At 35.9% G+C, this 10,872-nt stretch overlaps 1 long non-coding RNA gene across 1 annotated transcript; it reads left to right on the top strand.

Moving 5' to 3' along the window:
- Positions 1-322: 322 nt before the first annotated feature.
- On the top strand, positions 323-7,055 carry LOC144336165 (uncharacterized). Its single transcript, XR_013407685.1, has 3 exons — positions 323-4,338; positions 4,536-4,644; positions 6,987-7,055. It is a non-coding gene; the product is annotated as an uncharacterized LOC144336165 (long non-coding RNA).
- Positions 7,056-10,872: the final 3,817 nt, after the last annotated feature.

A 10,872-nucleotide genomic window follows, 5' to 3' on the forward strand; every position in this document is an offset into this window, starting at 1 on the left:
ACAATGTTAATGTTTCAGAATGTGTTTACCTTCTTTCTTTAGAACATGTAGTTATTATTATCTTTTGATTTCACATTTTGCACAAAAGTCCTAATTCCCAGGAAAAATGATAAAGTAATAATTAATATGCTGTTGCACACTTACGCAGTGATATGCTTCGTTATAAAATAAGCCTAAGGTGGTCATCACACCTTTTCCAAGTTATCCAATTTCTAAGCTCCTTTTTATAGAAAATCTCAAAACTGTGATTATTCTTGTGTTTTGTACTTCCTCAGCCCACTTCTGGCTTGTAGCCAATGCAATCAGGTTTTTATGTCCACCAATAATCTTGTTGCTGAAACTAGCATGTTCAAAAGGCAGTATTTAGTTCTTACATGGCTTGTTCTATCAGCATGATTTGACATAAGTACTCTGTCTTAATTTTTGCTTTTAGTTTTCAGGACACAGTCTTTCTGTTCTCTTCCAGTCTTACTGTATGCTCCTTTTAAAATGCTTTTTGCTTAATCTCTAATTCTTATGGATTTCTAATGTTGTGGTGATCTGATTCATCCTAATCTCTTTTCTACTTGCATACATGCTGCCATTTCTTACAGTTGTATTAGTTAAACACCATTTAGAGATAACTTAAATTTCTGTCTCCAAACCTATATTATTCCTTGGATTCCAGAGTCACGTATTTAACAGAATACAAAATAAAGCCACTTAGGTATCTGATACACATCTCAGAATGAATAGGTATGGGGCAGATAGACTCTAATATTTCCCCCAGTTATCCCAATTTCCTGGTATGCACACATTTGTACAATATCCTCTGCCTGAATGTGGTATCTGTGACTTACTTCTAACAAAGAAAATCAAGTGGCCAGACACGGTGGCTGATGCCTGTAATCCCAGCATTTTGGGAGGGCAAGGTGGGGGGATCATGAGGTCAGGAGTTTGAGACCAACCTGGTCAACATGGTGAAACCCCATCTCTATTAAAAATACAAGAATCAGCAAGACGTGGTAACGGGGACGTGTAGTCCCAGTTACTCAGGAGGCTGAGGCAGGAGAATCACTTGAAACCAGGAGGCAAAGATTGCATGAGCCAAGATCGTGTCATTGCACTCCAGCCCAGGCAACAGAGCAAGACTCTGCCTCAAAAATAAGTAAGTAAGTAAGTAAATAAATAAATAAATAAATAGATGCAAAGGTAAAGTAATGTCAATTTTGGATTATATTACATAAGATTGCAATTTCTATCTTGCTAGAAAGTGATCTCCATTTTATCCCTCCCCTATTGGCCTTAATAAGGCAAATGGCCATGTGGAGAGGCCTACATAACAAAACACTGACGGCCTCCTGTTGACAACCAGAAAAAGTTGAGAAACTCTACTGACTCAGTTTATATCTCAGAAAGAAATGAATTCTGCCAATAACTTTCTGATAATTTGTTATACAGCAAGGGAAAGCTATTACATTGAAATTGTTTGGTTCTGTGTCCCTGCCCAAATCTCATGTTGAATTGTAATTCCCAGTGTTGGAGCTGGGGCCTGGTGGAAAGTGGTGGATCATGGGAGCAATTTCTCATGAATGGTTTAGCACCATCTTCTTGGTGCTGTTCTCATGATAGTGAGTGAGTTCTTATCATATCTGGTTGTTTAAAAGTGTGTGGCACACACCCATTCTTGCTACTGCTCCCATCACGTGAATTGCCTCACTCCCCTTTTGTCTTCCATCATGATTGTAAGTCCCTGAGGCCTCCCAAGAAGTTGATGACATCATGCCTCCTGTACAGCCAACAGAACGATGAGTCAATTGAAACTTTGTTTCTTTACAAAGTACCCAATCTTAGGTATTTCTTTATAGCAACAGAGAATGGACTGACACCAAAAATTGGTACCAGGAGTGGGGCATTGCCTAAAGATACTTGAAAATGTGGATACAACTTTGGAATTGGATAATGCACCCGGGTTGGAAGAGTGTGGAGGCTCCAGAAGTTGATAGTAAGATGAGGGAAAATTGGAAACTTCCTAGATACTTGTTTAATTGTTGTAACCAAAATGCTGATAGTGATATGGACAGTGAAGTCCAGGCTGAGGAGGTCTCAGATGGAAATGAGGAACTTATTGGGAACTGGGGTAAAGGTCACTTTTGTTATGCCTTAGCAAAGACCTTTGTGGAATTGTGTCCCTGCTCTAGGGATGGGTGGAATTTTGAACTTGAGAGTTATGATTTAGGGTATTTGGTGGAATAAATTTCTAAGCAGAAAAGCATTCAGGATGTGACCTAGCAGCTTCTAACAACCTATGCATGAGTAAAGAAATGAACCTGCAACTGGAACTTATATTTCAAAAGGAAGCAGAGCATAAAAATTTGGAAAATTTGCAACATGGCCATGTGGTAGAAAAGAAAAGCCTATTTTCAGGGAAAAAATTCAAGTAGGCTGCAGAAATTTTCATAAGGAAAAAGGTCCTAATAGCCAAGACAATGGGGAAAAAGCCTTGAAGGGTTTTTTTTGTTGTTGTTTTTTGTTTTTTCCTTCCAAGACCGTCATAGCAGCCTTTTTTATCACAGACCCAGAGTCCTAGGAGGACAGAATGGTTTCTGCCCCACTGCCCTGCACAGCTTTGGGATACTGCTCCCGGAATCCCAGTTGCTACAGCTCCAGCCATGGCTTAAAAGGGCCTAGATACAACTGAGGCCACTGCTTCAGAGGGTGCAAGCCATAACCCTTGGTGGCTTACACATAGTGTGTAGAATGCAAGAGCTGTGGCTTGGGAGTCTCTGTCTACATTTTAGAAGATGTATGGAAAAGCCTAGATGTCCAGGCAGAAGTCTACTGCAGGGACAGAGACCTCATGAAGAACCTCTACTATGGCAATGCAGAGGGGAAATGCAGGGTTAGAACTGTAACACAGAGTCTACAGAGTTTACACTGGATCACTGCCTAGTGGAACTGTGAGAATAGGGCTACCATCCTCCAGACATAAGAATGGTAGATCCACCAGCAGATTGCTCTCTGTGCCTAAAAAAGCCACAGGCACTCAACATCAGCCCTTTAGAGCAGACGCAGGGACTGAACCCTGAAAACCACAGGAATGGAACTGCCCAAGACCTTGGGAGCCCACCCATGACATCTGTTTGCCTTGAATGTGAGACATAGAATAAAAGGAAATTATTTTAGAGTTTTAAAATTTAATGTCTTCCCTTTTGGGTATCAGATATGTGTGGGACCTATAACCCTTTTCTTTTGTCCACTTTTTCCTTGTGGAAGGCGGTTATGCTCACCACTATACCACCAATGCAAACTTCTCCCTTTTGGAATGGAAATATTTATCCAATGCCTGTACCTCCATTGTATCTCGGAAATAACTAACTTTTTTTTTGTCTTTATAGGATCATAGGTGGAAGTACAAGCCTTGCCTCAGAAGAGACTTTGGACTTTTGAGTTAATCCTGGAAGGATTTAAGACTTTTGGGACTGTTGGGAAGGCATGATCATATTTTGGAATGTGATAAAGACATGAGATTTGAAAGGAGTCAGGGGCAGAATAATATAGTTTAGATCTGTGTTTCCACCCAAATCTCCTGTTGAGTTGTAATCCCTAATATTGAAGCTGGGGCCTGGCCGGAGGTGGTTGAATCATGGGGGAGGTTTCTCATGAATGGTTTAACACCATCCGCTTGGTACTGTTCTTGTGCTAGTGAGTGAGTCTCATGAGATCTTGTTATCTAAAAGTGTGTGGCACTCCTCCCTCCCTCTTTCTCTTGCTCCTGCTCTGCCATGTGAGACACTTCACTCCCCTTTGCCTTCTGTCATGATTGTAAATTCCCTGAGGCCTCCCCAGAAGCTGATGCTCCCATGCTTCCTGTACAGTCTGCAGAACGATGGGCTAATTAAATCTCTTTTCTTTATAAATTACCAAGTCTCAGGTATTTCTTTATAGCAATGTGAGAACAGACTAACATATACATATTTTGGTACAAGGAGTGGGAGGCCACTCAAATAAATGTCTAAAAATATAAGGCTTTGTTTTAGAACTGAGCAGTGAGCTGAGTGATTGCATCACAATTTTGTAACTTTCATTTTACTTACAGAATTTGTCTTTTTTTTTTTTCCCTTGTAAGCTTTGATGAACTAAGCCATCATATGCAGAGTTCCACAGTGCAAACAATTAAGGGTGGCATCTTGCTGAAAGATAGCAAGGAGCTAAGGCCCTCAGTCTGACAGCCCACCAGTAACTGAATCACACCAATACCCATGTGAAATAGGAAGCAGATTCTTCCTCAGTTGAACCTGAAATCAAATCTGAGTCCTGGACTGCATAACAATTGAAGTATTGTAAGAGACCCTAAAGGTAAGCTGTGCCTGTTTTTTCTGTTACACAGAAACTTTGAGATAATAAATGTATGTTGTTTTAAGAAATTATGTTTATAGTGATATGTTTCACAGCAATAATAACTAATACAAAATCTGAAAGAGACTCCTTGATTTTTTTTTGGGGGGGGGAATATTTTTATTTACTTATTTTTTTCTTTCCATTTCTTATTTTAGGTTCAAGGGATACATGTACAGGTTTGTTACATGTGTAAATTACATGTCACTGTGGGAGTTTGGTGTACAGATAATTTTGTCACTCCAGCAATCAGCATCATATCTGATAGTAAGTTTTTCAATCCTCACCCTTCTCCCAATTTTCACCCTCAAATGGGCCCCAGTGTCTATTATTTCCTTCTTAGTTTCCATGTGTACTCAATGGTTAGCTCCCACTTGTAAGTGTGAACATGCATATTTTGTTTTCTGTTGCTGTAATAATTCACTTAGGATTATGGCCTCCAGCTCCATCCATGTTGCTGCAAAGGCTATGATCTCATTTTTTTTATAGCTGTGTAGTATTTCGTGGTGTATATGTACCACATTTTCTTACCCAGTCCACCGATGATGGTCATCTAGGTTGATTCCATGTCTTTGCTCTTGTGAATAGCACTGTGATAAACATATGCATGCATTTGTCTTTATGATGGAACAATTTATATTCCTTTGGGTATATAACTAGAAATGATTCATTGATTTTAATTGCTCCCCAAACTTGCTTCTTCCTAAGTATCTCTTGTTAATGGGCAACTCAATCCACTTGTCTGCTCCATAAGAATTTGGTGTAATCCTTGAATTTTCTCTACGTATCACATCACAAAATGCTAGTAACTCCTATAAGGTAAATAAATATTTTTAATACTGCCATGGATATGATGCTACTATGAAGAACCTACATCTCACTTCTAAATCACTGCAAAGTCTTTATAACATATCTCTATAGTCATGTGCCTAGTCTCCTTAAACTGATCCTCTGCAATATCAAAATGACACTTGCACAGTATAAATCAGATTATGTCTCAACCCTCCAATAGTGCTTTATATACAAACTGAACTCCTAACCACAGTCTGTGAGGCTTTCATATTGGGTCCTTCATTTCCTCTCCCTGTCTTTTTCTCACTCACTCTGATTAAATTGGACTGTCATTTCTGTTGCTTCACCTTATAATGTGGCATCTACTCCTCCTATTGGGGTAACTCTTCCTCCAGATCTTTGTGAGGTTTGTTCTTTTTATTTTAGGACCTGCAAAAATATTCATGCCCTCAGAGAAGTCTTTACTGGCTACGTTATCTAAAACAGCCTTATAGTATCCATAACTACCCATTTTCTTAGTGGCATCTATACTAATTAATTATTTATTAGCCATCATTTCCTTAATTTTTTCTTCCACCCCATTAGAGGAAAAAAGCCACTAACCTTTTTGTTTTAGTCACTGTTTGTTTATAAGCAACTGGAAATATAACTGTTATAGAGTAGGTGCTCACTAAATATTGTCTAGTGGTGCATAATTAATCAACCATATATAATTATAATTATAAAATTATGTCTAATTTGCATCAACTATAGCAGCGTCATTGACTGAGATTCAGGTGAATATTAGCTAAAGTGATTGTGCTCATATAATCACTATTCTAATGTTCATCTTTCTGATAGTCTCACTTTTAATTTTATGTTTAATGTTTTACTTCCTGTTTGATTTATTAAGTTAAATAGTCTTGAAAATTCCTATGTACTTTATCTCCCAATAATAACATGCTCCATCATTATTGCTTCTTATGAGTTATCTTGTAAGCGGCATTACACACATGCCTTTAGTTTACATTCTGTTCTTTGCCCATTTTCTTTTATAGCTTAAATTTACTGGTACAGTTTTCTAAAAACTGGCTTCTATCTAAGCTCTTGTGACCAATGATTATTTTGTGATTTAGGACTCATTTGTCTTCACAGACTTCAAGTTAACCCAAAGTAGGACTGTCTGCTTAAGCATTACATTTGAGCTTAAAAGTGTCTAGAGCTTGATGCTCCAGATAGAAGAAGTTTTGTGTATATATATATACACACACACACACTCATACACACACACCCATATATATATGTACATACCCACATATATGTGAATGGCATGATGACATGATGTAAAAAGTTGATTTTTAATTTAAATTATGTTACATATAATATAGAAAGTAAATTATAATAAACTTTATATACTGTATTTTAATTAAAACACATCTGTAAATAACAGGAAATATTTTTGAATATAATTCAAATGTTTTCATGTTTAAAATCATATAAATATTTCTTATATATTATTTTATTTGAGAAAAAACTATATCCCCACATAACTTTTGATATTATGCCAACTGAAGCAAGTATTTTAAATATACGAATTCCTTGAGGAAAATGTTTGTATCTATACTGTTTATTGCTATGTGCCCAAAAATTCATATAGTGTCACACCCTTAGTGGAAACTCAACTCATTCTTGCTTAATAGTAAAAGGAATTAATAAACTGGACCTCAAACCACACAAAACTTGAAGCGTGCATAGGTTATACATTTGGTGGAGATCGGAGTTAATATGGATACATATATCAGTTACAAATTAATCTCAATGATGTCTTTCTATTCTAGTACATAAAGGCCTGATGTTCAACCCACAGAAACTGCGTCTACTTGCATAAGGACATTCTTTGATTTCCAGAGACCTCTTCCCCATTTCCAAATCAGGTTAGGTTTGCCAAATTATTGAAACTGTCAGCAGAATTCCTCAAACAATGACTTACAGGAGTTACTGTGTACATATCTGAATCACACAAAACTTATATGGAACAATTCTCTAGTATGTTGTTTTCATTTGCTCCCAGAGCCTTCCATTAGTATTAAGCTTAGTTACCCACAATGGTCACTGGCTTAATAATGCATCTTGTATTGTATCATTTACTTTTATTGCACCCTTTTCTTTCCTACTTCCCTATATCCATAAATACCCAAAATTGTGAATTTTGGGATCACCCCCCAAATAAGTTATATTCATTTAAGTCATTTTCTTGAGTTGGCTTCTGGAAACCCCCTATGAAGACAGATTCTCTCTCTATATATCTATCTCTCTTTCATTCAAATAGAAAACAAATGCTCCTGCTGTAAATATCTAAATAGTATATAAGGGTACCCAAGTGTTTATGTGGAAGCTGGATAGCCTAGTGCATAGGCTGTCCCAATTATAAGTTGATTGCTTACCTGTTCCAAATGTACACTTACATGCCCTTCTTTGTAACATTGCAGCTCTATCTGATAAACATCTTTTCGACAGCTGGAAAAGTGTCAGACTTTGTCCGGACAGAGTGTTCAAAGGATCACTGAAAAAGGAAGGAGCCTCTCTCTTCTATGTGAAGCACTTACATATATACACTCTTGCTCATAGGATATGGCTACTAGGAGAAAGTTTGCTTGTTGGTGGGAAGATTCCTTCTCAGTTGTCTGAAAGAGACCCAGTAATGAATGCCCTTTGGTAAGTTTCTCCAGCACCTAGTTAGAGAGCTTCTTAGTGAATTTTACTTTACTGCCACGGGTAATTCTTACCAAGTTTCTAGCACCGCAGTGGACAGCTTCTGACTGAGTTTCAGCAATAGCTCAGTGACAGATTTCCTTCCTGACAGCCTTAACCTACAGCACCTTAGCATATCGCTCTGCCATTCAGTAAATAGAAGCCTCACTCTCTTGCATGAGCTCTTGGTCTCAGGGGTTGGGAAGTGGAGAACTGTCCTCTATTGGGCTGCTTCCTACATGTGCTCTTCTTGTATTCTTTAATGTTCTCTTTACTCAAATGATTAGTGAATCTCTGATTACTAATTATTTTATACTAAAATTTTCCTATTCAGAGTAACACTGTGATTTTGGTTCCTTTAATGTACCCTTACTAATATACCTACTAATTATGACTTGTTAAAATATTGTGCTATGTCATTTGTAAATGATACTTTGATGAGAAGACAGGAAGGGAATATTTTTCCTTAAATTTCAAAGGTGCTTTTAGCCTCCAAAAAGTTTGAAAATGACTAGTGATACATAAGAAAAAAAGTATGCAGAAAACTAAGAAAGAATCAGAGCAAATTCAACCATTATGGAAAACAGTATGGCAATTCCTCAAGGATCTAGAACTAGATGTACCATATGACCCAGCCATCCCATTACTGGGTATATACCCAAAGGATTATAAATCATGCTGCTATAAAGACACATGCACACGTATGTTTATTGCGGCACTATTCACAATAGCAAAGACTTGGAATCAACCCAAATGTCCATCAGTGACAGATTGGATTAAGAAAATGTGGCACATATACACCATGGAATACTATGCAGCCATAAAAAAGGATGAGTTTGTGTCCTTTGTAGGGACATGGATGCAGCTGGAAACCATCATTCTGAGCAAACTATCACAAGAACAGAAAACCAAACACCACATGTTCTCACTCATAGGTGGGAACTGAACAATGAGATCACTTGGACTCGGGAAGGGGAACATCACACACCGGGGCCTATCATGGGGAGGGGGAGGGGGGAGCTGGGAGGGATTGCATTGGGAGTTATACCTGATGTAAATGACGAGTTGATGGGTGCAGCATAGCAACATGGCACAAGTATACATATGTAACAAACCTGCACGTTATGCACATGTACCCTAGAACTTAAAGTATAATAAAAATAAAATAAAATAAAATAAAATAAAACAAAAAAAAAACAAAAAACAAACAACAACAACAAAAAAATTGGAATTTCTATCTGGAGCTGAGAGATACAAGAATAAGTTTTCTGATTGTACAGATGATTGAGATCGAAATAGTGGAAGATGAACACTCAGAAATTAAGTGAACACTCATAGACAGTGACACTGGCAGTCTGATCTGGAGTTATATTTTAATATAATGGCTTTCTAGTCAGAACCCTATAGATTGGTCTGTTGTCAAGAATAGTACAGCATAATGCAATATCGCTCTAATTATCCCTTTTCTGAATTATTTGCATCATAGTTTTGAAATTGAAGAATGTAGAAGAAAAAAGTTACATAATAACTGTTCAAATGATGACAATAATATATCAAACATTATGACACGAAAAAATTACTGCAACTTAAAAAACATTTCAGTATTTACACCATTGGCAAAATGATTTTGTGTCCTAAGAAATCCTGTGCATTAGAAAACCCACAATTGACACCAACGCCTTTAGTGTAATTGCAGTGATTCATAATGACTGCATAAAACTTCATCAGTAAAGCATAACAAATTTTTATTTTTGTATATATAGAGAAATAAATAGTATATTATTATAATAGAAATAAATAGTATAATATATAATTAGTAAATAGAAATATATAGTAAAATACATATATTTACACATATATAAACACATCTTCTCAACATATGTATATATGTATATACATATATACGTATTTATACATATATGCACATATATACATATTTATACATATATATGCACATATATAAGGAAAAAATATATATACAAGTATGTATTTATGTATATGTAGACGTATGTGTATATATATATGTATTTTTCCTGGAAAGTTTCACAAATATTATATGGATGAAGTGCCTACTCTTCTCTATAGGTATTATTATGTGAAAGAAGTTTAAGTCATTATGATATATAATTTTACATATAAAATTATAATATTGATAACCGTTTTTTTGCCTAAAACTATATATTTAGTTTGATACTATATAAATCTTGTCAATTATGCATAAAAGAATAGAATACAAGAAAATAAAAACAAGGCAACTATATTTGTGCATAGAATTCTTATTTTATACTTTTCTTTGAAAGTATTAGCTCTAAAGTCAATCTCAAGACTATTGGAAATGTAAAAATGTAAGTTTTCTGTAATTATAACTTCAGATTGATAGACGAATATCCAAACAGATACAATATATTTCAGAGTTATCAGGAAAGATCAATAAATTATCTAGGCAAATAATTATGTATATATTGTTTTATCTTCTGAAAATGGTAGTAAAATAATGCCATACATTTATACTACCGATCTTTTCACTAATTCCTAACAGATTTGCCTTAGTCTTGCATTTAATATGCTCTCAGATCATCGGTATTATTATTTAAATTTGCTACAACTGTCTAATAAAAATTACTAAGGAATACAATATAGAAACTTGCTTCAGAAATGATTAAGACAAGTTCAACATTATTTAATAAAGTATATTTTAAATAATAAGCATGGTATATCATTTTGAGAACGTTAACTGAAAATACATGTTTACCTCTCCCAAATCTTTGTGAATAGAACTCTGAAAAATCTATAATAGTATGGAGATGGAGTGCATGTTTGTGTTTTGTGAGGGTAATGGTAAAGGAAGTATAAATATTTATATATTTTGGTGAATTTCTCGAAGAACAAAACACACTGGTTCACACATTGGAAGCCACAGCCTGAAACACATTCCAGGGGAGACAGAAACCAAGATGATTGTCCCTATGCTCA

This window comes from Macaca mulatta, chromosome 17 (genome assembly GCF_049350105.2).
Source record: "Macaca mulatta isolate MMU2019108-1 chromosome 17, T2T-MMU8v2.0, whole genome shotgun sequence".
NCBI lineage: Eukaryota > Metazoa > Chordata > Mammalia > Primates > Cercopithecidae > Macaca > Macaca mulatta.